The 23,773-nt window shown below is 39.2% G+C and overlaps 1 protein-coding gene across 4 annotated transcripts in view; it reads left to right on the top strand.

Annotated features, from left to right (window-relative positions):
* The first annotated feature begins 5,196 nt into the window (after positions 1-5,196).
* The window catches only part of Dab2 (DAB adaptor protein 2), a 53,787-nt gene continuing 35,210 nt past the window's right edge, over positions 5,197-23,773 (top strand). For 2 of the 4 annotated variants that reach the window (XM_076857407.2, XM_076857406.2), the window contains exon 1: positions 5,197-5,528. The gene's annotated coding sequence lies outside the window, so the exon portion shown is untranslated. The remainder of the gene's footprint in view (positions 5,529-23,773) is intronic. The other 2 variants (XM_076857405.2, XM_076857404.2) reach the window with 1 other exon arrangement.

The raw sequence follows: 23,773 nt of genomic DNA, 5'->3' as shown, positions 1-23,773 counted from the left end.
CCAAAAAGAAAAATAAAAGATATTCAGCCAGGACTGCACACCAGATGAACTTCTAAATCCTACCCTCCTTTGGTTATCATGAAGGCAATCATATCTATAAAATGCAATATCAGTGTTCAAGTGGTCACTCTGAGGCCGAGATATAGTATGACCTCACATATGGTAAAGGTTGTCCAAAAAGTTGGAAATATATTTCATTTTTGAGGGGTAACTTAAGCTTGGTGCAGAGTAGAGGCGACAGTTGCCTCCGTCTTCTAAAGCATAGGAGGGAAAATCTCTCTTTGTTCTTACAAAGATGGCTGAGAACCCTCTTACAATGCATAGTATCTTTCATTCCGTGATAAAGGACAGAATCGAAGATGCCAATGTCTGGGTATGTATCAGTGCAAACGACTGATACCAGATCTTTCTTTGAAAACAATCTTTGATAGGTACTGAGGGCCACCACTGCCAAAGTCAGAACCCAGTCTGAGGCTTCAGAGAGCCAAAAAGAGAGACAACAGCTGGTGGCTGATGTCAGGTGGCACCCACCTCTCAATCTTGTGGCTCTGATTATGGTGAATCTCACCTGCCACACAGAATAACAAAATAGAGTCCTTCTGGATCTCAAGAGAAATTCAGCATTTCTCAAAGTATAGTCCTCACAACTACAGCATCAGAATCACCCAGAAGTGTCACTAAACATTCACGTTTCCAAGTATTACACACACACACACACACACACACACACACACACACACACACACACAGCTTTCCACAGGGGTCTCTGTGGCAGGGCCCAGAAATTATCCTTTGTAACCAGCTCCCAAGGTGACTATTTAAATGTTAAACTTTGAAAACTATTACTCTGGAGGCTGAATCAGACAATGGGATACTCATGGATACTCTTCTCTTTTGAAAGACCTGGAGGTGCAGCTTCATGAAGACTATTGTGTGGAATCTCTTTTATATTTCTTCCCTTCCCTTACCTTAAAATCAAATAGTGTATTTTTTGTTTGTATTATACAAAAGCGTGCATGTCATTTCACTTTGATGTATAAATATACTTTTATCTATATTTTCATATGGGCTATTTTCTCCTTTTTGCATGATACTCATCCTTTCTGCTCTCTCATCTACCCTTATCTCCATCAAAACCTAGTAATCTGTATTATAGTCTCTAGTTTCCTTTATAATCTTGCATCCACATGCACAAACATACACTCAAGCTTATATGAGTAGGGGTCGCTTTATGTCTTAATAAAGTATATACATAGTTCAAATTCTTTTCTGTATTTTGCTTTTCCCACTCAACCAAAATCTATAGAGATGTTTCTATATTACAAGATTGAACTCCAATTTTAAATGACTGCCTATGATTTCACAGCATGGATGAATTATCTTTTTCAACCATTCCCCCACTGATGGACATACTTTGTTTCCCAGTCCTTACTGCTAGTAGTAATGCAGCAATTGACATCCTTTTACATTATATATGTTTTATTTCTAGGTCATAGGTCATGGATTCTTATTCCCAGAACAGTGAACTGTACAAGTGTTTTCTCAATTACAATTAATATTAGTATTCTTATAGGATTTTATATATTTTATTATTTCATTTGCAGGGTCAGGTGTATTTTAATTCTGATAACTCTTCCCTGCTTGCTTTCCAAAAAATAATATTTTAATGATAATTTGTATAAAAACACTTTTGCCAGTTTACAACTTCTCATTATAAAAGTTTTGTATTGGTAGCAAAGTGTAATCATTTATATAAATTTATAACATTGCACTTTAAACTACCCTTTATTCACAATGTTCCCATTTTTCCAAGCACCACAATGTTTTCCCCTTGGAGTTTCACTAATACTGCACATCACAAATAAGGTGCTTTCAGACTGTAAACAAGAAGACAAGTCAATGCAGCCAATAAGACAATTTTTTAAAAAAGGCAATCTTCAATGATATTATCCTCTGAATACTTCAGATTTGACAGGTAAGTAGGTAGATAGGAAATAAAAACAAAACAAAACATCTCCTATTGTTTGTCCTACCCTGCCAGCAGCCAAATCTGATATGGTCAATTTCTTCTGCAATGTTAAATATGCAGTAGTAGTCAAGGTCAAAGAACATTTTCCAGGAGCAATTGCCATTTTCTTCTTCTCCTTCTTCTTTAAAGATATAGACAAAGGGGAAAAAACAATGTGACCTTTGCATTTCAACCAAGCCTTTTTGGGGGGAATGGGGGGTCTAGGGTCTTACTCTGTTGCTCAGTCTGGCCTCAAACTCCTGGATTCAGGTGGTTTTCCTGCCACAGCCTTCTGCATAGTTAGAACTTCAGACAGGCACCATGGGCTCAGCTTGATTAGCTTGATTTATTAGTTTTTATGGTACTAGGCATTGAACCCAGGGATTTATACATGCCAGTCAAGTGATTGCCACGAAGGTACATCCCCAGCAGTTGATTTGTTTGATTTGAGCGTCTGTAAGTGTCCAGGAAGGCATCAAGGCTCACAGACAGTTTACCATGTGGCCAATTCCTAAGTGCTATCTATAGTTCATAGGAAATGGCCAGTTTCAAAATCAGAAGATTAAAGAAAACAAGAGGAATAGAGAAGAGGACAGAAGAGGAAAAAAAAATGAGAAAGTATTTGGTACGTGAGCTAAGAAAGAAACCAACTTAATTATGGAAGAAAAGACACATACATAGGATAGCTCACACAGGCAGAGTTGCTGTGGAAGCACATTCCAGGAAAATCTTAAGAGATTACTTTAATAATAAACCATGCATTCTTCAGCAAGCCATCAGGGGATTAACTACCCCTTTCCTAGGCTGGGAGCACAGTCCATTTTCTTTTTTTTCCCCCTTCTCCCTCACAGTCAGAGTTGGTGCAAGGGACAGTTGTCATGTGAGAACATAGTTTTTCTTTCTTTTTTTTCCATGTTTTTTTAATTGATGTTTTATAGTTTTATATAATGGTGGGGGGGGCGTCATAGTTTTTTGAACACCACATTGAATTTGCTTCACCCTAGTTTTCTAAACATGAATTTCAGTGGTGGCAATAAAAGACTGTGGTTCAGGCAGGTGAATGTCTGGGTGGGCTTTGGTGTTATTCTCCAGATGCAGGGATATTCATTTTAAAGCTCGTGAAAAGTGACAACTTAGATGTGACAGGAAACAGCATTTCCTGGGATAAAACGAGTTAAATTTACTTTCATTCCCCCACACACACACCTTTTTTTTTTTTTTTTCTTAATGTGAGCAGGACATTGGATTACTTCCAGAAGCAATATCAGCACCCTAGAGATATAAAAATACTCTTCAAACCAGAATTCCTCATTGTCGACTCAGGATTTCTGTGTAAAACAAGAGGTGTCCATTTTAAGCTGTAAGTGTGATCCCAGGGCTCACATATGAACTGTTTTCACCAAAATCTTCTCTTCAAACTAGAGTTCACAGCAAATGAAATAATTTTCTTTTTCTGGCTTCTAACGCAAATCCACCATCTGGTAGAGTATAGTAAACATAAGTTGATATTTCTTTTTTCTCTTTTTCTTTCTTTCTCTTATTTCTGTCTTCTGTGTTACTGATGTTAACACTTCTTAGTAAAGAGTCGTAGAATTTTAAAAAAAAATAGATTTGGGTGTACGCTTTTTTCCTTTTCTTTTCAGTGTTGGGGATGGAATTCAGAGCCTTGGGCACGCTAGGCAATTTTTCTACCGCTGAGATATAACTCCAGCTGAGTTGAGAAAATATTACGTATTGAAGGTCAAAGAGACCTATTTCTTCTGCATTGTCAAAACCCCTATTTGCCTGAAATCATATGCTTTCCCCCACCCCCAGTTGCTTAGCTTTCAGAAGTGAAACCATTCCTCTGAACTTTTAGATTTTAGAAAGAATGAATCATGTTTTCAGAGGCATCAAAATTCAAGTTCTTTGCTTAAATGTTATAATTACTTTTATAGGACTAAATTTTATATACCTCTTGTTATTCACACAAAGGCATTCAAAAAATAATAGCAAATTATGTCAGCGAAATATTGCAAATTTAGCACCAGTCCCCCTGCCTTTGCATGCCCAGGTAGGGGAGATAAGACCCATAACAGAAAGAGTAGAGGCTAAGAAAGGTAGTATTCTTGGCCAGCTGTGCTTCGTGATGCCCCTCAATCTCTTCTACACACTGTATGTTCCAAGTCTGACCTACTTGCAAGCAAGGACTGCCACTCACTTTGAGTTACCCCAAATTACACTGTGGCTTTGCAGTCCGGGATAGGCAAAGACCACAAAATACATCCTTGGTGTCCCATAAGCCCAAGTTAAACCTTCAGGTTCCAGCGGTAAAATGCAAATCTGTTACTTACTCAATAAAATCAATAATCCCTCCCTTCCAAGTCACAATTTGGCATTTTCATATTTAGTACACTCTACCTCCGACTTTGGGTGGGGGGAAAGGAAGACATGCCTTTTATAAGAATAATTTCATGATTCTTAAAAAGCAGTAAAACTTCTGTGGCGATTTTACAATTGTTCCTGATTTTAAAATACGGGAAAAATGAATTCCTAGCTTGTAAACCTACACTGAGATACGCCGTGCAGTGCCTTCTACTGACAGAGATGGAATTTTGAAACATCCTTTCTTACATCTCGCGCTTTTCATGGAGGGAAAGGAAATACTGAAAATCAGTGCTGATAAAGTCATGTTCCGTGTCTACGGATGTGTATGCACGGCAAGGGAAGCCAATATACAATGTTCGTATTAGAAATACAGCTTATTTAAATAGGTTACGTCGTATCTCTATATGCAGGATTATATTTCATATATAAACACGGTGTTTTACATATGCATAGATTTCCCTCCAATTTTAAGCGCATCCACGTCTGCAATGAGAGACCCAGATTTCTTTAAAGGAGGCGATTGCACTTTCGACTTTAGAAATTGCAGTTCCTTGCCTGGAACCCACAGCCCCTTGTCAGGAAAGTCGGGAGTAAATGCAGCTCTTTGTTCAAAGGGCCCAAAAGGTTAGGATGACTTCGCATGCCACATCGCTCGAAGGAACGGATTTGTGAAATATATCTGCGTGGATCCCACCCCTTTCCTGTAGAGTTTCCCTTTCCTGTCCTTATTTGCACCCTCCCCCCACCCCGCCCGCCGGGGTCTGGGAGTCCCGACTTCTCCCGAGCCCAGTTCTCCTGCGCTTGGCTCGGGCTCCTGCGATCGCCCCCAGCTGGCGGGGCTGGCAGCCGGGTGCTCGGCGTGGCTGCGGCGCTAGTTAATAAACAGTTAAGTTTGGAAGACTCGGCAGACACGTTGAGGGGGAGTTACCAAGCCCAGGCAGCAAAAACATCCCGGCACATTCCTGGGGAGTCCTCAGCTGCCAGCATCTGATTAGAACCATATCTCTCGCCGGGAGTGGCCGCGCGGCTCCAGGCTCCCGGCCGGCGGCTATTTAAGCGGAGCCCACCGGGTCGGCTGCGCTGCAGCCTGGAGGCTCCGGCGCCGCGCGGCGCGGAGAAGTCATGCTCGCTTCGCAGGGGCGCTAGCTAGTCGGTGAGTAGCTTTGGGATCCTTTTTTCCTTTGGCTCCATTATTATTATTACTCTTTTTCCGATCTCCTTCTCTCCTTTGCTCCCCCCGCCTCGGGTGCAGACTTTGGGCTGTGGGGGATCTTAGAAATTAGTGTACTCGGGGCAGTGAGCATTTGGGGGGCCTGACATCTGTGGAATGCTTTCACAGAATGCATTTACCTTTGGGGTCGGGCTCCAGATTGCCCATCGTTACCACATTTAACAAGCGCCTCCTTTTGTGTATGTGTGGTGTGTGCGTGTGTGTGTGTGTGTGTGTGTGTGTGTGGTGTGCTTGTTTAAAAGCTCTGAGGGCAGCCTGGTAGGACGCTGGTGTGGCTGCTGACCGCCTAATTAACTCCTCCAAGGGTGTTTATTTTTGCCTTATGACAAAGGCTCAGGACCTGGTTTGTGCCTATAAGGAGCTTTTTTCCCCCTGGTGACTGACAACATATGGCATTAAAATGTGAACTTTATCTTGCACCAGCATTCCTAAGAAAGTATGTGCCCAAGGGACTTAACAAACTTGTTTTAAATCCCGAAGCTTTTAAATGGTGCTTGCCCCACTGCTATACACTGGTTGGAAAGATTAAGTAAAGGGGGAGAAAAGGGGGAGAAAAAAATGAATGGGTTAAAACCTTGGAGCCCCAGTCAACATAGCGGTTTTCATAGCATAGAGCTGACTCTGTTATTTGTTTCTGCCCTGTTTCCTTCTTGACTTAATTCTTAGGCTGAAATTGAGGTCCACAGTCAGTTTCAGCAGGGAGCTGTTTGAGTCCAAAGGGAAATTTAACTGGATTAAAAACACTTAAAGAATCTGGATGTTATCTCCACCCCACAGCAAACCCCCTCCCGGCCATCCCGCTCTCAGCTTTTCCTCTTTCTTTTTAGCTTGTGTTTGGAAGGAAGAGAGCCACACTGTAAAACGAGAAGAGCAGAAACAAGCTTCCAGACACATGGAAAGACTTAAAAATTATGGAGGGGCGGCCCCATGAATAGTAAATGTTGCTATTGCTCTATAAAGTGACTTAATGAAAAAAATTTCTGGCCCTAATCAGGCAAAGTAGGAGAATGGAGGAGAAGGCAGTAAGACGTAATTCAAACAGAAGTAATGGCAGGAAAGAAGGCAGCTACAAAAATGTCTTTGAGATGTCTGATAAGGCTCCTGGAATGGCTTTGATGGAACGTATTATGGATCTCCCTTAAGATCTTGAGGTTGACTCCCCATACAGCAGCAGCCACTGGCTTCTGGGGAAGGAGGAACTAGGTGGGGATGGTAAAGCCTCCAAGCTAACAAATGGCTTGTCACCAGGCTCTCTTCTTGCTGGTGCCCTTCTCTGGGCTAGGTGCCCCACCCACCCCAGCTTTTATCAATCTCTTTACTGAAAGAAGATAGGCCTCAATGACACTGTAAGTTTATTGCCTTGAGAACTCAGGAGTATTTGAGATTTGAGCAATCCTTCATCTTTGAGGAAAGACCTCTTTTGGTGAACTGCGAGGTGTCTGGGAAAAATCAATGACTGCAACATGGCCAGAGTCCTAGAGGAAGCATGGAAGAAGCCTGGTGGTTTCTCCCAATGTGTATTCAGGGAGCCACTTCTTCCACATGCTTCAACAGTTTCCTGCTAACACCAACCAGATTCTTTTTCCCATGGTTGGTGACTGACTTCCTAATCTTTCTACTCCCAGTTCTATTTCTTTGTATCAATGACTGCCCCAGGAACTGAATGCCCCAAGCCTATATACCCTCTTACATTTTAATGTATGATTAGAGAAAGAAAAGGGTAGAGAAATGTCTCCCAACTTTGAGGTCTAATGCTTATATCTGCCATTCTGATGGTCTTTGGCACAACAGGATTGATCTTCACCTGAAGATATAATATGGCTATCATTGAAAAGCCTTGCCTGATTTGTGAAGGACAAAATTCAGAGTTTGCATTTCTACTAAAGACTTTTTTATAGTTTTAGATTAAACCAAAAATCCAAATTCCTAACTTTAGACCTATTTTGTTGTCCAACTCCACAGTTTGGAATGGATTTCAGTCATTTTGTTTGGGTTAAAAGATATTTATTGCTTTTAAGGCACTTGTTGGCATGATGGTGGTACAGGGACCTCTGGAAGCTTCTGACCAGCCGCTCAGTGTGGTTATTGGTTGGCCTGCTGAGCCATGCCTCAATTATCTGAAGATTGAGAAAACAGGAAAACATATGCTTTGCTGAATGGCTTGTGGCCAGCAGGAGGCTTTGTGGAGACATGGATTTATGGTGGAACATTTAAAACCTGTTGCTTCATTTCTTATCTATCCTCTTATGTCCATAAACCTAAGATTGCTACAACCAATACTTCAACCTAACAGTTTTGAAGGCATTGTGTATTTCCTTTCCTCATTCTCTCAACTTGGAGAATCTATTATTACTTTTCATAAAGACAGGCAAGATGCTGAAATACCTGGGATGGCTACTGAAGATGGAGCTCTTCTGGGTTTAAGTTGCCTTACTGCTCATCCAGAACTCATGCCTCCTTTGAAAGTGAGGCATGACCAGGTGACTGACCAGGGAGAGTTAGGTAACTGACTGAACATGTAAAGTTTTCTACCCTTCAGACAGACCCAGAATGGGAGCCAGATTGGCAATATGAAACACCTGAGGAACAGGATGTGGTTTTTAAATTTTTTTCTGGAGCTGCTGTGTAATTCTAAAGTTGAAGCAGTGCCACTGAATTGCACAGAGGATGGCCAAGTCACATTTAGATGAAATAGCTTTGACATCAGATACCTGTGTTTAAGGGAAACCTAAATCATGGTAAGGTGTCCTGACTGGATTGATCACGTAAATCAGGGAAAGCAGGCTACCAAGTCTCATCTCAGAGACAAAAATGCATGCAAATTCCTGATGAGGGAATTGATACTGGATGGGGACACAGTGACCGAGCATTCACATGCTATCGATTGCCTTCTTCCTAGCACAATTGGCTGGTGGTTGAAAACGTGAGTTCTGGAGTATTTTTCCATAGATTCAACTACTATCTGTACAACTGCTAGTAAATGACCTTAGGCACATTGTGCATGACCTTTTTGTACTTACACTCCTTTATCTGAGGAAGAATGATATACTTACCTGGGGTTGTTGGAAGACAAGTTCATCTAATGTACTTAGAATACATTATTCAATCTGCTTTAGAAATGTTTCTTTCTGTCCCCCAAGCAATTGAAATTTGTGTCTTTGTGAAAATTGAAGGCAAATGGAGAATTTCTTTATTAAAATTGGATACCACCCACTTACCTGAAAATGTTAATCATTCAAGCACTTAATATTAACAAAGCCGGTGTGTTTGCTTGTGTTCACGCTAGAACAGACAGGGAGTTACTCTCTGTTCTCAGCCTGGAAGCCTGCAGTTTGGTTTGGTCAGAATGACCTCTGGTCTCATTGAAGTCTTCCCCACACTCTCTCCGACTCCCTGCAGAGAAGGAGTAAGGCTTCCCCCTGAAGTCAGCATTCTAGAAGGAAGTGGGCAGGGAGGGACCACCAGAATTAAACGGAGTGACTTGGCTAGAAATGAAATTTTTTCCCAGAGTATGCGGGGCCCCATACTCTACTTGCCCACATAGCTGGGCAGGTTGCCACGGCTACTCCCCTTCCTGCATCCTTCTTCTACCCTGGAAGGAAGCCTGCCTCTCCAGGGCAAGCAGAATATGAACAAATTACTTCCTGATCTAAAAATGGAAGTTACTAAGTGAAGTAGAATCTCTTCTCTACTTACATTGCTTTCCCCCCACCCCTCAAACTTATTTTAATCCCAGCATTTAACTTCCTAATCTTTACTAGTTTGTATATCAACTAGAAAGCAAAACATAAAGGCTTATAAATTTTCAGAAACATCAGTTATTGCCTCGGTATAAAAGTAACCTGGTAATTATTCTCTTGTCCTAACTTACAAGCTAGCTCAGGGCAAGTGACCTTTCACTGACGCAAGCTGGTAAGAATTCTGAGTAACTGGGGTAGGGTGACTGAGTGTTAAATTGTAGGGAAGTTACCAGGAAGCAGAATGTATGACTGTCACTTAGCTTTTCAGGTAACCACAGAGTAAAGGGAAAGAGTAAAATAGGAAGTAACAATTCTAGAAAGTTGGGTTAGAAATACTGTTCCAGGGCTCAAAGACAGAATATTTGCCTAACATAAGTAAGACCCTGGGTTTGATTCCCATTACTGCAGAAAAATAAATGAATAAAAAGTACGTTCAATCTGGAATAAATTTGAGTGAGGGATATCATGTTTAACATTTTCTCTTGGTTGGTTAAAAAAAAAAAAAAGCTACTTTTATTTTTTCCTAGCAACATGATGCAAAGTGTCCGAAACAGACTTAGATCCTTATGTGACAGATGAACTGCCATACTTAAATTCACAAGTAACAAAATAATTCAAGATTGGGTTCTCAGTAAGCCTATGTGTATTTTACAACTAGAGAAAACACATTGGAGACAATGGTTTTCAGAGTGTGGGCCCTATCCCTGCTCTCTTGAACCAAAAACTACCAGAAGGGCCCATCCAGCTGTATTACAAGTAAGTCCTAAGAGATAAAGCTCTATAAAAACGTGAGCCAGGTGTGGTGGCACACGCCTGTCATCCCAGTGGCTCGGGAGGCTGAGGCAGGAGGATTGTGAGTTCAAAGCCAACCTCAACAAAAGCTAGGCACTAAGCAACTCAGTGAGATCCTGTCTCTAAATAAAATACAAACCAGGGCTGAGGATGTGGCTCAGCTGTTGAATGCCGCTGAGCTCAATCCCCAGTACCAAAAACAAAACAAAACAAAAAATGTGATCTAAGAGTAACTTTTATCATTCATTTGTTTTATAATTCAGTTGTTCAGTGAAAAGTGTAACAAAGTATTTGATTTCCTGCAGCCATGAAAATAAATAAGCAAAATTATTTAAACATAATTCAATTTAACTAAATCTTAGAATGTAGAAAGAGGAAAAAGCCCAGACCTTGGACATTTTCCCCAGTATTCCAAAGACTACTTTCTTGATCCCCAGGAAAATCAATGTACTCTTTAGCTTTATCTTATCACCTCACCTCTCAATTCTTTCTCCTCCACCAAGTATTTTTTAAAAGTACAATTAATCTCCATTTATTAAGAGACTATCCCAATTACTTCTTTTTGAAAAAGAGTACAGTAATCAAAATCAGTTCCCTTGAACCAGATGGTTTTCTCTAGCCCATAAAGCCCTTTATTTTGTTTTCCATGCCATGTCCAGAAGTAAGATAAAGACTTCCCCATAAATGAATCAACTTCACTTAATTTTTAATAGAGCTTTATGTCCTATGAAGCACAGTTCCATTCTCCAATTTGGCTTTGATTTTAAATAGCTTGTGAGAGAAAAGATGTCTCCAAGTCTTCAATCCAGGATGATCAGTAGCTGTCAGCTTGCCCGGGGTTGTAAATCATTAAGTGGTAGAGCCAGGATTCAGGCACAGGTCTTTTTGATTTGAACCCTGATGTTCATCAGAATGTTTAGGAAGATCCTATATATGAAGTATAATACTAGGTTGGCAATGAAAAAACATTCTACTGAGTAGAAATTGAGAAGAAACTCTATTGAAGACAATGTACACAGAATCTAGAGGTAAGCAGACCTGCATTGGAATGAGAGCCCTGCCGTTTCTCAGGCTTGCTTCCAAGTGTTTCTGACCCCTGGTTGCCACACCCACCTTGCAAAACAGACCTAAGGATGACTGGTGTTACTCAGAGACTGATGCTTAGCAGAGATCACACCTCAGACTGAAAAACACAGGCTGTGATCCAGGAGTAGCAAATTGGAGCTCTGGCTTTGAGGAGAGGCATAGGTTAGTGGTTAAGAGTTTGGGCTCTGAGCTACAAATGACTGTGTCCATAAGCCAGCTTGGCTATATAAGACAAGACATGGAACATCTGAGTTTCATTTTCCCCATCCTAAAATGAGTTGCCTCAAAATTAAAATTAAAGGGAAAACAAAGCAAAACTGCCTCAGAATGGCTACCATTTCAGACAAATACCTGTTCTGAACTACAGTGCTCGGTGCAATAACTAAACTGATATTTGGAAAATCATTTTGTTCTTATTTTTGGTGAGTTTTAAACAAGCTAAATTCTAGAGATGAATATATTTAGGCTTTCCTTTATATCTTGAAATTATTAAATGTGAGGGGGTCAAGCAAGAAATGCAGCAGTGCTTGGTAAACCAATAGGGAATGCACAAATGTTAACACTGTGTAGGGTTGGGGGTGGGGGTGGGATTGAACCCAGGACCTCACAGATGCTAAGCCAGTGCTCCACTTCTGAGCTGCACCTCTAGTCCGCAAATGCTGACTTTTAAGGTACCACTTTAATCTGAGTAGGACCATTGAGTCCCCTTAAGGTCTAGAGTTAATTCACACCTGGAAAACTGGAAAGTGAAAGAAGAATTCCTTTCTTGAGAATATGTTGGACACAGCTGCCCTCTGTTCTAAGTAGTTCACCAATTTTTTCATATTTCATGTGTCTTATGAGGGGAACAAAGTCTGTTCTAATCTTCTCTAATATGTACTTCAGGTGCTCAAGTGCTTTTTTCTTATTCTTAAATGCAATAGAAATAAGCCAAATGTGTGCGAGCATATACGAGAGGGCTGAAATAGTCATGCTAAGAATGCTCAACTAGTTTGACTTTGAGATGCAGTGTTAATCCATCAGGGAAGCATATAATTGTCCTCTAGGTCAGAAGAGCAGTAAAGGCAATGATCTTACACAGGAGGTGTCCAAATATATGTCTTTTAAAGGAAAGTCTCAAATGTGCTTCAGTTACCTCAACACTGGATTTTGTGGCTATTGTTATTTGTTTTTATTTTTGGTTGTGTCTCCCCTTCCCCACTAAAATTAAATATCTTAAATGCAATTCCATTTTTTGAAGTAGAAAACAAATATAATGATCATAAAACAGGCTCTTAATAGTTGGTTGATAATAAGGAGGTTCAATATTGATTTCTACCAAGGTTGAGCTCCTGGTGAAGCTCTTCAGGAAGCACACATATAATTGGAATTGAAATGATGACTAATTTTATTTAATGCCCAAGTTGCCTTCTGAAGGAAATCTTGATGCAGAACTGCTGGCTTACCTGTCTAATAATTTATTTTGGGAGATATTTCTGATTTATCTAGCTATCTAAAGTGCCCAATGATTAAAAAGTAGTTGTAATTGAAAATTTGATATACATATTTACCTCCTCTCTGCTAGCAAACATATGTCAGTTACTGCCTACTAGAAATTTAGAGAAAATGACAACTACTCAACTGACATGTGATTTTATCACAATTAAGTCACTGCTGTGATAATGGAGTTGACCTTAAAGGAACAGTGGAAGTCAGCTAAGCAAAGGTAGGGTGAGAAATGCATCATAGGGCAATAGTAACAAAAACAGCATGGTACTGGTACCAAAACAGGCGGGTGGACCAATGGTACAGAATAGAGGACACAGAAACCAATCCACAAAACTACAACTATCTTATATTTGATAAAGGGGCTAAAAGCATGCAATGGAGGAAGGATAGCATCTTCAACAAATGGTGCTGGGAAAACTGGAAATCCATATGCAACAAAATGAAACTGAATCCCTTTCTCTCGCCATGCACAAAAGTTAACTCAAAGTGGATCAAGGAACTTGATATCAAATCAGACACGGCGGCTGATAGAAGAAAAAGTTGGCTATGATCTACATACTGTGGGGTCAGGCTCCAAATTCCTCAATAGGACACCCATAGCACAAGAGTTAATAACTAGAATCAACAAATGGGACTTACTCAAACTAAAAAGTTTTTTCTCAGCAAAAGAAACAATAAGAGAGGTAAATAGGGAGCCTACATCCTGGGAACAAATCTTTACTCCTCACACTTCAGATAGAGCCCTAATATCCAGAGTATACAAAGAACTCAAAAAATTAGACAATAAGATAACAAATAACCCAATCAACAAATGGGCCAAGGACCTGAACAGACACTTCTCAGAGGAGGACATACAATCAATCAACAAGTACATGAAAAAATGCTCACCATCTCTAGCAGTCAGAGAAATGCAAATCAAAACCACCCTAAGATACCATCTCACTCCAGTAAGATTGGCAGCCATTAGGAAGTCAAACAACAACAAGTGCTGGCGAGGATGTGGGGAAAAGGGTTCACTTGTACATTGCTGGTGGGACTGCAAATTGGTGCGGCCAATTTGGAAAGCAGTATGGAGATTTCTTGGAAAGCTGGGAATGGAACCCCCATTTGACCCAGCTATTCCCCTTCTCTGTCTATTCCCTAAAGACCTAAAAAGAGCATACTACAGGGACACTGCTATATCCATGTTCATAGCAGCACAATTCACAATAGCAAGACTGTGGAACCAACCTAGATGCCCTTCAATAGACGAATGGATAAAAAAAATGTGGCATTTATACACAATGGAGTATTACTCTGCATTAAAAAATGACAAAATCATAGAATTTGCAGGGAAATGGATGGCATTAGAGCAGATTATGCTAAGTGAAGCTAGCCAATCCCTTAAAAACAAATGCCAAATGTCTTCTTTGATATAAGGAGAGTAACTAAGAACAGAGTAGGGACGAAGAGCATGAGAAGAAGATTAACATTAAACAGGGATGAGAGGTGGGAGGGAAAGGGAGAGAGAAGGGAAATTGCATGGAAATGGAAGGAGACCCTCAGGGGTATACAAAATTACATACAAGAGGAAGTGAGGGGAAAGGGGGGAAAAATATAAGGGGGAGAAATGAATTACAGTAGAGGGGGTAGAGAGAGAAGAGGGGAGGGGAGGGGGGAGGGGGGATAGTAGAGGATAGGAAAGGCAGCAGAATACAACAGACACTAATATGGCAATATGTAAATCAATGGATGTGTAACTGATGTGATTCTGCAATCTGTATACGGGGTAAAAATGGGAGTTCATAACCCACTTGAATCAAAGTGTGAAATATGATATATCAAGAACTATGTTTTGAACAACCAACAATAAAAATTAATTAAAAAAAATTAAAAAAAAGAAATGCATCATAGCAGGAAACATGTGATCAAACCCCACAGCTGGGCTAGTGTAGCTGTGCCCAGAGAGCTCTGACAGGCTGGTTTGGCCAAGGGAGAGTTTAGGTGGTAGAGAGCTGAGAAGTGTTACCCTTTAGAAGGGAGAGATGAGTTACATTAAGCCATGGAAGTCAGGACAAGAACTTAGATCTTATTTGCCAAGCAGGTAGCCTCACTTAAGGAGGAAAACAACATGCTGACTTGGATAAGTTAACCCAGTTAGGTTGGCAGGATGAGTGATGGAGATGGCTTAGTAGTGGAAGAAAAATCTGCTTTTCACTGAAAAATCAGGGAAGAAAATATTTGCTTAACCTCGTTTATCTTTTTTCTGGTACTAGAGATTAAACCCAGGGATACTCTACCTCTGAACTAGAGCTCCCAGTCCTTTTTATTTATTTATTTATTTATTTATTTATTTGTTTGTTTGTTTTGATTTGGAGTCTTGCTAAGTTGCCCAGAATGGCCTTTAGCTTGAGAACCTCCTGCCTCCAACTCCCGAGTCACTGGAATAATCAGTGTGTGCCACTGTGCCAGGCTGCATAATTTAATTTAAGGAGCAGAAGGGAAATGTGTATTATTCTTAATGTCTTAAATTGCAGTACTCTTTACCAGGCAGAGTAGCATTTAGAGAAGTAGCACAAATATTTCTCTGACTTCAAAGCTTTTTTGAGTTGAGGGAAGCCGTTCTACATGAATCAGAGGGCAATACTAGGTCATGGCTAATGTGGAAAAATGTACAGCTGGTGAGAGGCCAGTAGAGACCACTCATCTCAAGTGGACTTCAAATGACAGATTTAAGTAGGTGAAGGCAGTCAGTATTACAGGCTGAGGAGGCCACCTCAGAAGGCAAGGTGCATCCAGGTCTGTTCACTGGAAACAGAAGGGACAAGTGTGGCTAGTGAGCAGGTGCTGGTGTAGATGTACCCTCTGCAGTCTGAGTAGGAAGGACTTGAATCTCTGCTTGAGTATGAGTGGAGGAATCAAACCCTGGTATCTGATTAATAAAAAATCAGGAAAGCTGAGGCCAGTCTAAAAAATTAAGCCATAAAGGTGGATCGGGTACAACTAGAGTTTCCTACAATTTAGATTCTCAATTGGAACCTTTTTGGGAAGATGGAAGAAAGATTCTTTGACTTCAAGTATTTTAAATATAGTAAGGAACACCTATGCTGTACGTGTGGAAACAATCAAAATGCACTGTAATGTGAGTCTGGTAATCATGAAGAATAGTGTATGTGATACAAAGTGTTACAGCTCTTTGAACAGGGGAACTTTGAGGCAATAAAGCAAGGTTGGGGAGAGATATTGGAACTCAGTAAAAAATAATATTTAATGGGGTGGAAGAGAAGTATGAAAATAAATGGTAATTATGAAAACAGAGTTAGAGGTTTTCCAGATTCAGGAGACATGTGAACAACCTAAGATAAAATCTCAGCTTCCTGCTGGGCTACAGACAATATTACTGTGTACAAAATAAGTTCTGCAGGTCTGTTCCCAGTTAGTGTAGAGCAAAGCAAATATTCAGCTTTCTATACAAGAACATTTTCATAAAAATAATGAATGCAGCCCTGGTTGCATTAAAACCTGGTCTTCAAAGCTTCATTCAGCAAAAATTTGTGGAAGTTACTATTTGGGGTGCTAAAGTAGACCATTTTTTTTTTCATGAAGTCTGACATAGCAAAGTGCTACCTAGTATTCCCTTGGTAGTGCTCCTATAACTAGGTTAGTGCTCTTTAACTAACTCCAGCTGTGGGGGCTCCTGGTTGCATTTCTGTAATATTGTTTCATTTAAATCTGAGATTCAGTAGCTTGGCTTGATCTGACACACTTGTATTCTTAGATCTGGTGATTAAGAGTGCCACAACATATGTGTGGCTCTCGCATACAGAATTTTGCCCCACCTCTGAATTGCCTGCATTTCCACAATGGCAAAACTAAACACCAAATGAGCATGCTGTTTCCTTCTGGAGATTAAGAAGATAGTTTTGATTCAGAACTTTGTGTTTCAAAGCTACTTTGCAGGAAACATCATTGAAACTCTTTTTTTTTTTCTTTTCCATTTATTTATTTATTTGAGGGGTACATGGGATTGAACCCAGGGATGCGCTGCCTCTGAGTTACAGCCTTGGCCCTTTTTATTTTGTTTTACTATTTATTTATTTTTTATTTTGAGACAGCCTCTGACTAAGTTGCTGAGGCTGACCTCAAACTTGTAATCCTCCTGCCTCAACCTCCGTGTCATTGGGATCATACACCTGTACCTCCACACCTGGCTTCAGTAGTACTCTTTAACAACCATCTGTGTTTCACAGCTCTCCCCTCTCCCTGGCACTGTCATGAAAATGCTCCTCTCTATTACAAGATGATTGTGGGAGGCTTACAAACATAAAACACAAATATCCCCCATCTAATTAATGTTTTAAGTATATATCATAATTTAAAAACTGTCGAAAAGGATAATTAGCCCTTTAGACAAATGTGGTATCTTTCTAAGGTTGATTTCAGTAAGAAAGCAATTTATATAGAATCCACTGAAGTAGTGCTAATTTGGCTTTCTCTTTCTGTACATGACTGATATCAAGGAAGCTTTCTACTCTAATCAGAAACATTTCCTCCCAAACACTTAGCATCAGTTGTAACCACCACTTATTTTTTCTTTCTCTGCTGCCTATACTATAAGCCCCCTGAGAGGAGAAACCTTGCCTACTCTGTTACTGTATACATAGAATAATATGAGACTTTGCACATAGTAGGTGTTCAATAAGCAATAACAAGATAACCAGGTGAATGGTAACTCAAGCCACTCTCATTTATGATATTAACTCAAAGTTATCATTAAGTGAGCAAAATGGAAAACTTCAGCTTGGCTCGTCATCTGTTGGTATAAGTAAAACATTTCTGAGTCCCCCTCCCCTCCATTTTTAACTTTAAGTCCATTTAGAAAAAGCAATATCTATATGTTGTTCTATTTTATATCTATTCAGGGCTGGGCAAAGGCAGAAATTCTGAATTCTCTGAAATTCTCCAGATGCTGTGGTCTTTCCATTTCATTTAGCTTCTACCAATGGAGTATTTATTACTCATACCTTCCAACCTGGTGGATACAATCACCTGGCTAATAATTGCAGTGATATTTCATTCAAGGACTGCTTTTTATTCTTTCTCTGTTTCTGTTTTTAAAAGTGTCTATCAATCTGTTTGTTAAATGACTAATAAAAATTCAGAAATAAATGCGGCATTTGGCTCAGTACTGGATAATTAATTGCCTTGACAATTTCAGCCCAAGTCAAAGAAACCTGATTTTTTAACTTGCCTGTAAAGCTGTGTGGTGGGTTAAGATGTGATATATGTTAGACCATTTAAAATAGTGACATTAAATCGCCAACTCTTTATTGTCCACACAGTCCTCAGTGTGTCCAAGAATGCTGGGTGACAGCCAGTGTTAGACCATATCTTGGCCAACTTCAAAATCCTAACATCAAAGAGCTTTTTCAAAATCTAATTATCACTTGATTCAAAACTTACTGTTGAATTTTTAACTTATCAGGGTCTTTCGCCAACAGTGTTGGGTAGGTATGTATCAGTTAACAATGTCTGAGATGATATTATGGGGGTGGACGACGGAAGTGTTCTATATCCTTTCAATGTGCTTGTGTTCTCTTTGTAGTTTCTCTTAGCTTTTGAATCTCATGGAACTCGACTGAAGCTTAGAATATAGACTATAGATTTATCTCTTTTTTAAAAAATATGTATCTTTTAAATTTATATATATATATATAAAATTGTGGGTTGAGCCCAGGGCCTCAAACATACCAGGCTCTAGCACTGAGCTGCACCCCTGCCCTAACTACCGTTTAAATACTGCTGTTTGACAAATGAACATGTCTATAGGAATTTAATTTGAAAATTAAAGAAAGGCACGTGTCACCCTAATGTCACCTATTCCAAATATAAGAAGCATGGATTTGTCACTCTTCCTAGTCAGCATTTCCTTGCTCATGATCTTTCTAGGCTCGTGTGTGTGTGTGTGTGTGTGTGTGTGTGTGTGTGTGTCACATGAGATTGAACCCAGAGGCACTGTAGCTATGGAGCTTTATCCCCAGCCTTTTTATTTTATTTTAAACTTTTTTTTTTTTAGTTGTAGATGGACACAATACCTTTATTTATTTTTATGGGGTGCTGAGGATCCAACCCAGTGCCTCACTCGTGCAAGGCAAGTGCTCTACCACTGAGCCGCAACTCTAGCTTAGATTTTTATCTTTTATTTTGAAACAGGATCATACTAAGTTGCTGAGGCTGGCCTTGAAATTGTGGTCCTTCCTGTCTCAGCCACCCTAGGAGCTGGGATTGCAGGCATGTGCCACTGCACCCAGCTTCTTTCAGACTTTCAATAGTCATATAAGAGACATAAAATGTGAAATGCTGTATATTCTGCTTCAAACAAGGAGCTACAATAATGTGGCTATTTTAGTCAATAGCTGCCTTTAACAAAAGATGTGTTTTGTTTTTGTTTTGAAGGTGGTGATGTGTGAAAATATCATTTTACTCATAAAAAATCTTTATAAAACTGAGATTAGGGGAGTCCTTTTGTTTTGAAATGGATCTCAGAACGAAGGAAAATATAATGGCCTTTGGCTTTTTAAAAAGCCGTCTTTTAAGATACTTGCTTATTTGAAGTTTGAGGGTCACCAACCATCATAGCTTGATAACCTTGAATCTGACATTTCAGATTGTTAGACCTTAACCTTTCAATTAAAAGCCTTTGTTTCCACAAGCTTAGCCAAGTATTTAAATAAAAGAAGCCGGCAGTGTTGATCACTCAAAGTGGCAAGTCCATGCAACTGTTATACTACAAAGCCATCTGACTCTTTGATGCCTCCTTGAACTCAGATTTGTCATCACCCTAACCTCCACACCATCACTCAAAACCTCAAAGTCTTCCCAGTAATGTCTAGACGAAATAGAGTGCTGTTAACCCACCCTAATCCAACCTGACCCACCTTTCAACCTTTCCCCAGCATAACCCCAGGGTCCTGTGTCTTAGCTCCCTTCCTTGAATATCCTTTACCCATTGCTCTTAACTCCTCTTTCCCGCATGCATTTTTCTGGCTAATGAAATTCAACCTATCTTTGAAGAACCAGCTGAGTTCTCTCTTTTGCTTATATTGTTCTGAAAAGGTTAAGGCATAGGAATCAGAGAATTTAGAGGGTTGCTTAACACCTGTGTTTTTAGCTCCTCAAGTCAAACAGGAATAACAATACCTTCCCCAGAGAATCAAATGAGTCTTAGCATCAGGCCTGGTATATAATAAATCTTCAATACATTTAGATTTTAAAAATACAATTTTCCTGTTTTCTAAGGAACTTGCTCAATCCATCCCCAACCCTACACTCCCAAATAACCTGACTCTGCTCTTCCCCATGCCCCCTGCCCATAGAATTGATGATCTTCAGAAAGCCTGACATACATTTATGTTTTTCTCTTTGCTGGGGTATAAACCTTGTAAGGGAATAGATCTTTATTTTGCTTACAGACATAGCCCAAGCTCTAAAGGAATGCCTGGCACATAGTAGAAATGAAGACTAATAACGTGAACAGTGATAAGGATCACTAGCATTTAGGGACAAACTTTATTTACAATTTCTAAATAGTAATGACTTTAAGCAGGAATCAGATCCCATGTACTCCAAGCAAAAACGACATATTTAAAGGCCTTTTTACTTTTCTAATAGTCATAGCCTCAGAGCAAAATCTAGGGTAGGTAATTATTCACCAACTGTATAGACAGACAAGGCACAGTATGAAATCAGGGACATACTCTAGACTTAACAGGGGTGACAATTATTTTTTTCTCCACAGAAGGAGTTTCTTAGATGAGAGAATAAATTGGAATTTAGGTAGGGAATTTCAACACTGGAGAGACTGACTGAGAAAGAGACTGTCCTCATATCCATGTCTGTTCTTAGCCCTAAAAGCGAAATTTTGTTTGTTTTGGAGGGACAAAGAAACCTTTTTGGTGTGATTTCACATGCTGGTTTCCTTGGTGGAACTAATTGTTTACATGTTTCTACAGTTGGTTAGTTAAGGAAGACATCATAGTTAACACAGCATTGGAAGTGCTTTCCTGACTTCAGATTTTGCTGCACTCTAAGGTTTCTTTGGGGTGTGGAAGAGTATGATTGGTACTTCTTGAGGATTTGTCTTAACCTCCTTGTCTACAATATTGAGTATTTTTAATAAAGATTGGATTAGGAACTTAATAGGGGCTTTCAAAGACTTGCCTTTGCATAGGGCTATAGAGTTCAGCTAAGGAAACAAATGATCTAATTGCATTCTTTGATGCTAAAATGCCTCCATAATTGGAGTAGCAAATAGCATATGCCACCACAGAGTGAATTTGCCTAATGCTTCCAGAACTGACTCAACTTACTCTTATTTAACAATCATAACAGGGGTCAAAAAGCTACAAATAGAGCCCCTAACTAATCATTTATGCCCATCCATGTTTTCCTTAAGTATTGAATTGTCATTTGCTTAGCAGGTAAAGGATCTTGCACAAGTCACGTAGTGATTCAGAGAATAGAGGAGACTGCTATGAAAGAACACAAAAGCTAATGAAACATCTTGCTCAAATATTACATTTTTTTTTTATGAACCAAGGAAGCTTCCTTTATAGTGACTCACTGATGTTGACATTCTTGCGTAGTCTAAGCAGAAGATTTTTTGTGGTTCAGTACAAATAAGAATGTCTCATAAAGCTCCAACAGGTCCAGTTGAAGCCTGGAAAAGTGGCATTTATTAAAGAACAATTCCTATCCATTCATTTTGCAATAGAACTATACCAGAGCGGTGCCCACATGATTAGTCATCTAAAATAGGAAATGAAATCTGATAAGAATGGTGTGTATTCAACAGGCCTCTCGAAAGAAGATCCCTCATCCCATGTGCTTGCTCTGGGAGTGTATTTCAGTGGTAAGTCAAATTTTTGACCAATCTCTTCCTCCAAAGTGAAGCCTTAAATGATTTGTGTGTCCCTGAGCACAAGGCAGTTTTGTAAAAAATAACCTGATAAAAAGGGCAAATATTCAACCAATACTAGAAATTGCAGTGTAACTTGTAGTGTTTTGAGTTAAACCCCACTATTAGACAATACAGTATCTATTATTAATGTAAATCAAACTCATATATTATGGCAGGAACAGAGGGTGACCCAGGGTTAGATTTACTTTAAAAAGTACCTGCAGCTGGGGATGATTTTGAGAAACTCATTTTAAAATACACAGATATAGTAGGTCAAATAAATAAATCTCTATAGTCTAGAAAACCAGAAAACTAAACTTAATATATAAAATTATCCTTTCAAATAAATTAAGCCTTTTGGGAAGTAGAAACTCATGTGACACCACAGGATATGATGATTTGTTTAGTTTATGCATGACCTTTTAAAATACCCAAACTTGAGTTTTCAGGTTAACAATGAAATGTTTATAAGGAATAACGCATTGCATGGATATGAGTTCATACTAAAAGACACTAATTATTTCAATTTCATAGAATAATATCCATATAAAAATATGAAGTCTATTATGTTGGACAAGGAAGGATTAGTGTTTTTCTAGGGTCCCCAAAGTTATTGGTAAATGTCACGTTAGGAGCTTATCTTAAAAAAAGAAAAAGCATTAAATGAAATTAACATTTAAGTCTTGAGCCTTTGAAAATGTTGTCTAATGGTATGACCAGGATAGTTTTCTTAAATAATTTTGTTTTTACATAGCTGGTACAAACTTTGTTTTCCTTCTTCAACCCTCAATAGTTATAATACTAGCAGAGGGGGCTCAAGAATCCAATGGAATGGACATATTAGAAAATCTTCAAAGTTGCTCTTTAAAACAAACTTTTTGAAACTCATAGAGATCAAGGTGATACTTGAGGTCTTTCCTTGTGTTCTTACAACCAAGAAAGAAGGCCAGTGAGCTGTATATTCATTACCTAAGAAGTACCACTTCTCTGAAAGTCTGCATCTATGCAGTTTACTTTTACTTGCAGAGGTCAGTTAGGCAATTTGTCAAAGACGGTGTAGAAAATGAACTCTCCTCAGGTTTTTTGTTTATTTGTTGGTTTGTTGTTTGTTTGTTGTTTTATTTATTTTATTAGCAGCATTGTTCAGGATCACAGGGGTGGCTCTGTCCTACAATTTCAGAGTTTCTTGAATTACCCTTCCAAACTTAGAGATTGTGCATTTCTGCCAACTTGGCCCATCCTGTACTCTGCAACAGTTTCTTAGAGAATTTTTTTTCCAATAACTTTAAACATGATTTCAACAAAGTTAAGTTAGCCATTTCAGGAAAATATTTTTCACCATTTGTTCTAAATTTTCAAGACTAAGGTAATAATAATATTTCACCTCATGAAGCAAGGTAAGTTGTATAACACAACCTAACATGATCTAGGGATTTCCAGTCTGTTTACCTGTCTTGTTTGAACAGGAATCAAGAAGTAAGCAAATGACACTAATATTCTTATCTCTTCCTGAAGAGTTTTCCTGGCTTTTTAGAAGTATTCTGGAAACTCTTCCTGAGCTTCAGTGTGCTAGAATACAGGTATTAAGGGAAGAATGGGCTGGTTATTGAGTTTCTGATTCTTTGTCAACCTGAAATTCAATAAATAAATGGACAGTCCCTAATTGTTTTTATTTTTAATTTATTTTATCTTATTTTATTTTGCTGGGCTGACACAATTCTCCTGTCTCAGCTTCCCAAGTATCTAGTATTGTAGGCACACACCACTTTTCCCATCACCTTTGATATTTTTAAATGTTTTTGTTTTCTTTCATCTTATTTGAGAGTAACAAAGCCTGCTAGTCAGTGAAATCATGAAGAACCATCCTTACAGTGATAATTGAGATACTGAGTACACAAGACAGAAGTAAATGATTTAAAAATTGTCATTTAACATTGGAATTAGCAAAGCCACCAATATTCTTGGAGATGAAACCTAAATGTCCTGTTGGCTGCAAAATCTTGTCTAACTAGAATAGATTTTATCAGACATGGAGATGTGAGCCAATGGTAAGTTGCTCATGGAAGATTAAAGCCAACCCTAAGGGTAATTGAACACCAAAACAAAGGGCATATTCTACCAAA

Source organism: Callospermophilus lateralis, chromosome 5, assembly GCF_048772815.1.
Source record: "Callospermophilus lateralis isolate mCalLat2 chromosome 5, mCalLat2.hap1, whole genome shotgun sequence".
Lineage (NCBI taxonomy): Eukaryota > Metazoa > Chordata > Mammalia > Rodentia > Sciuridae > Callospermophilus > Callospermophilus lateralis.
This window is presented reverse-complemented; position numbering and strand designations above follow the sequence as displayed.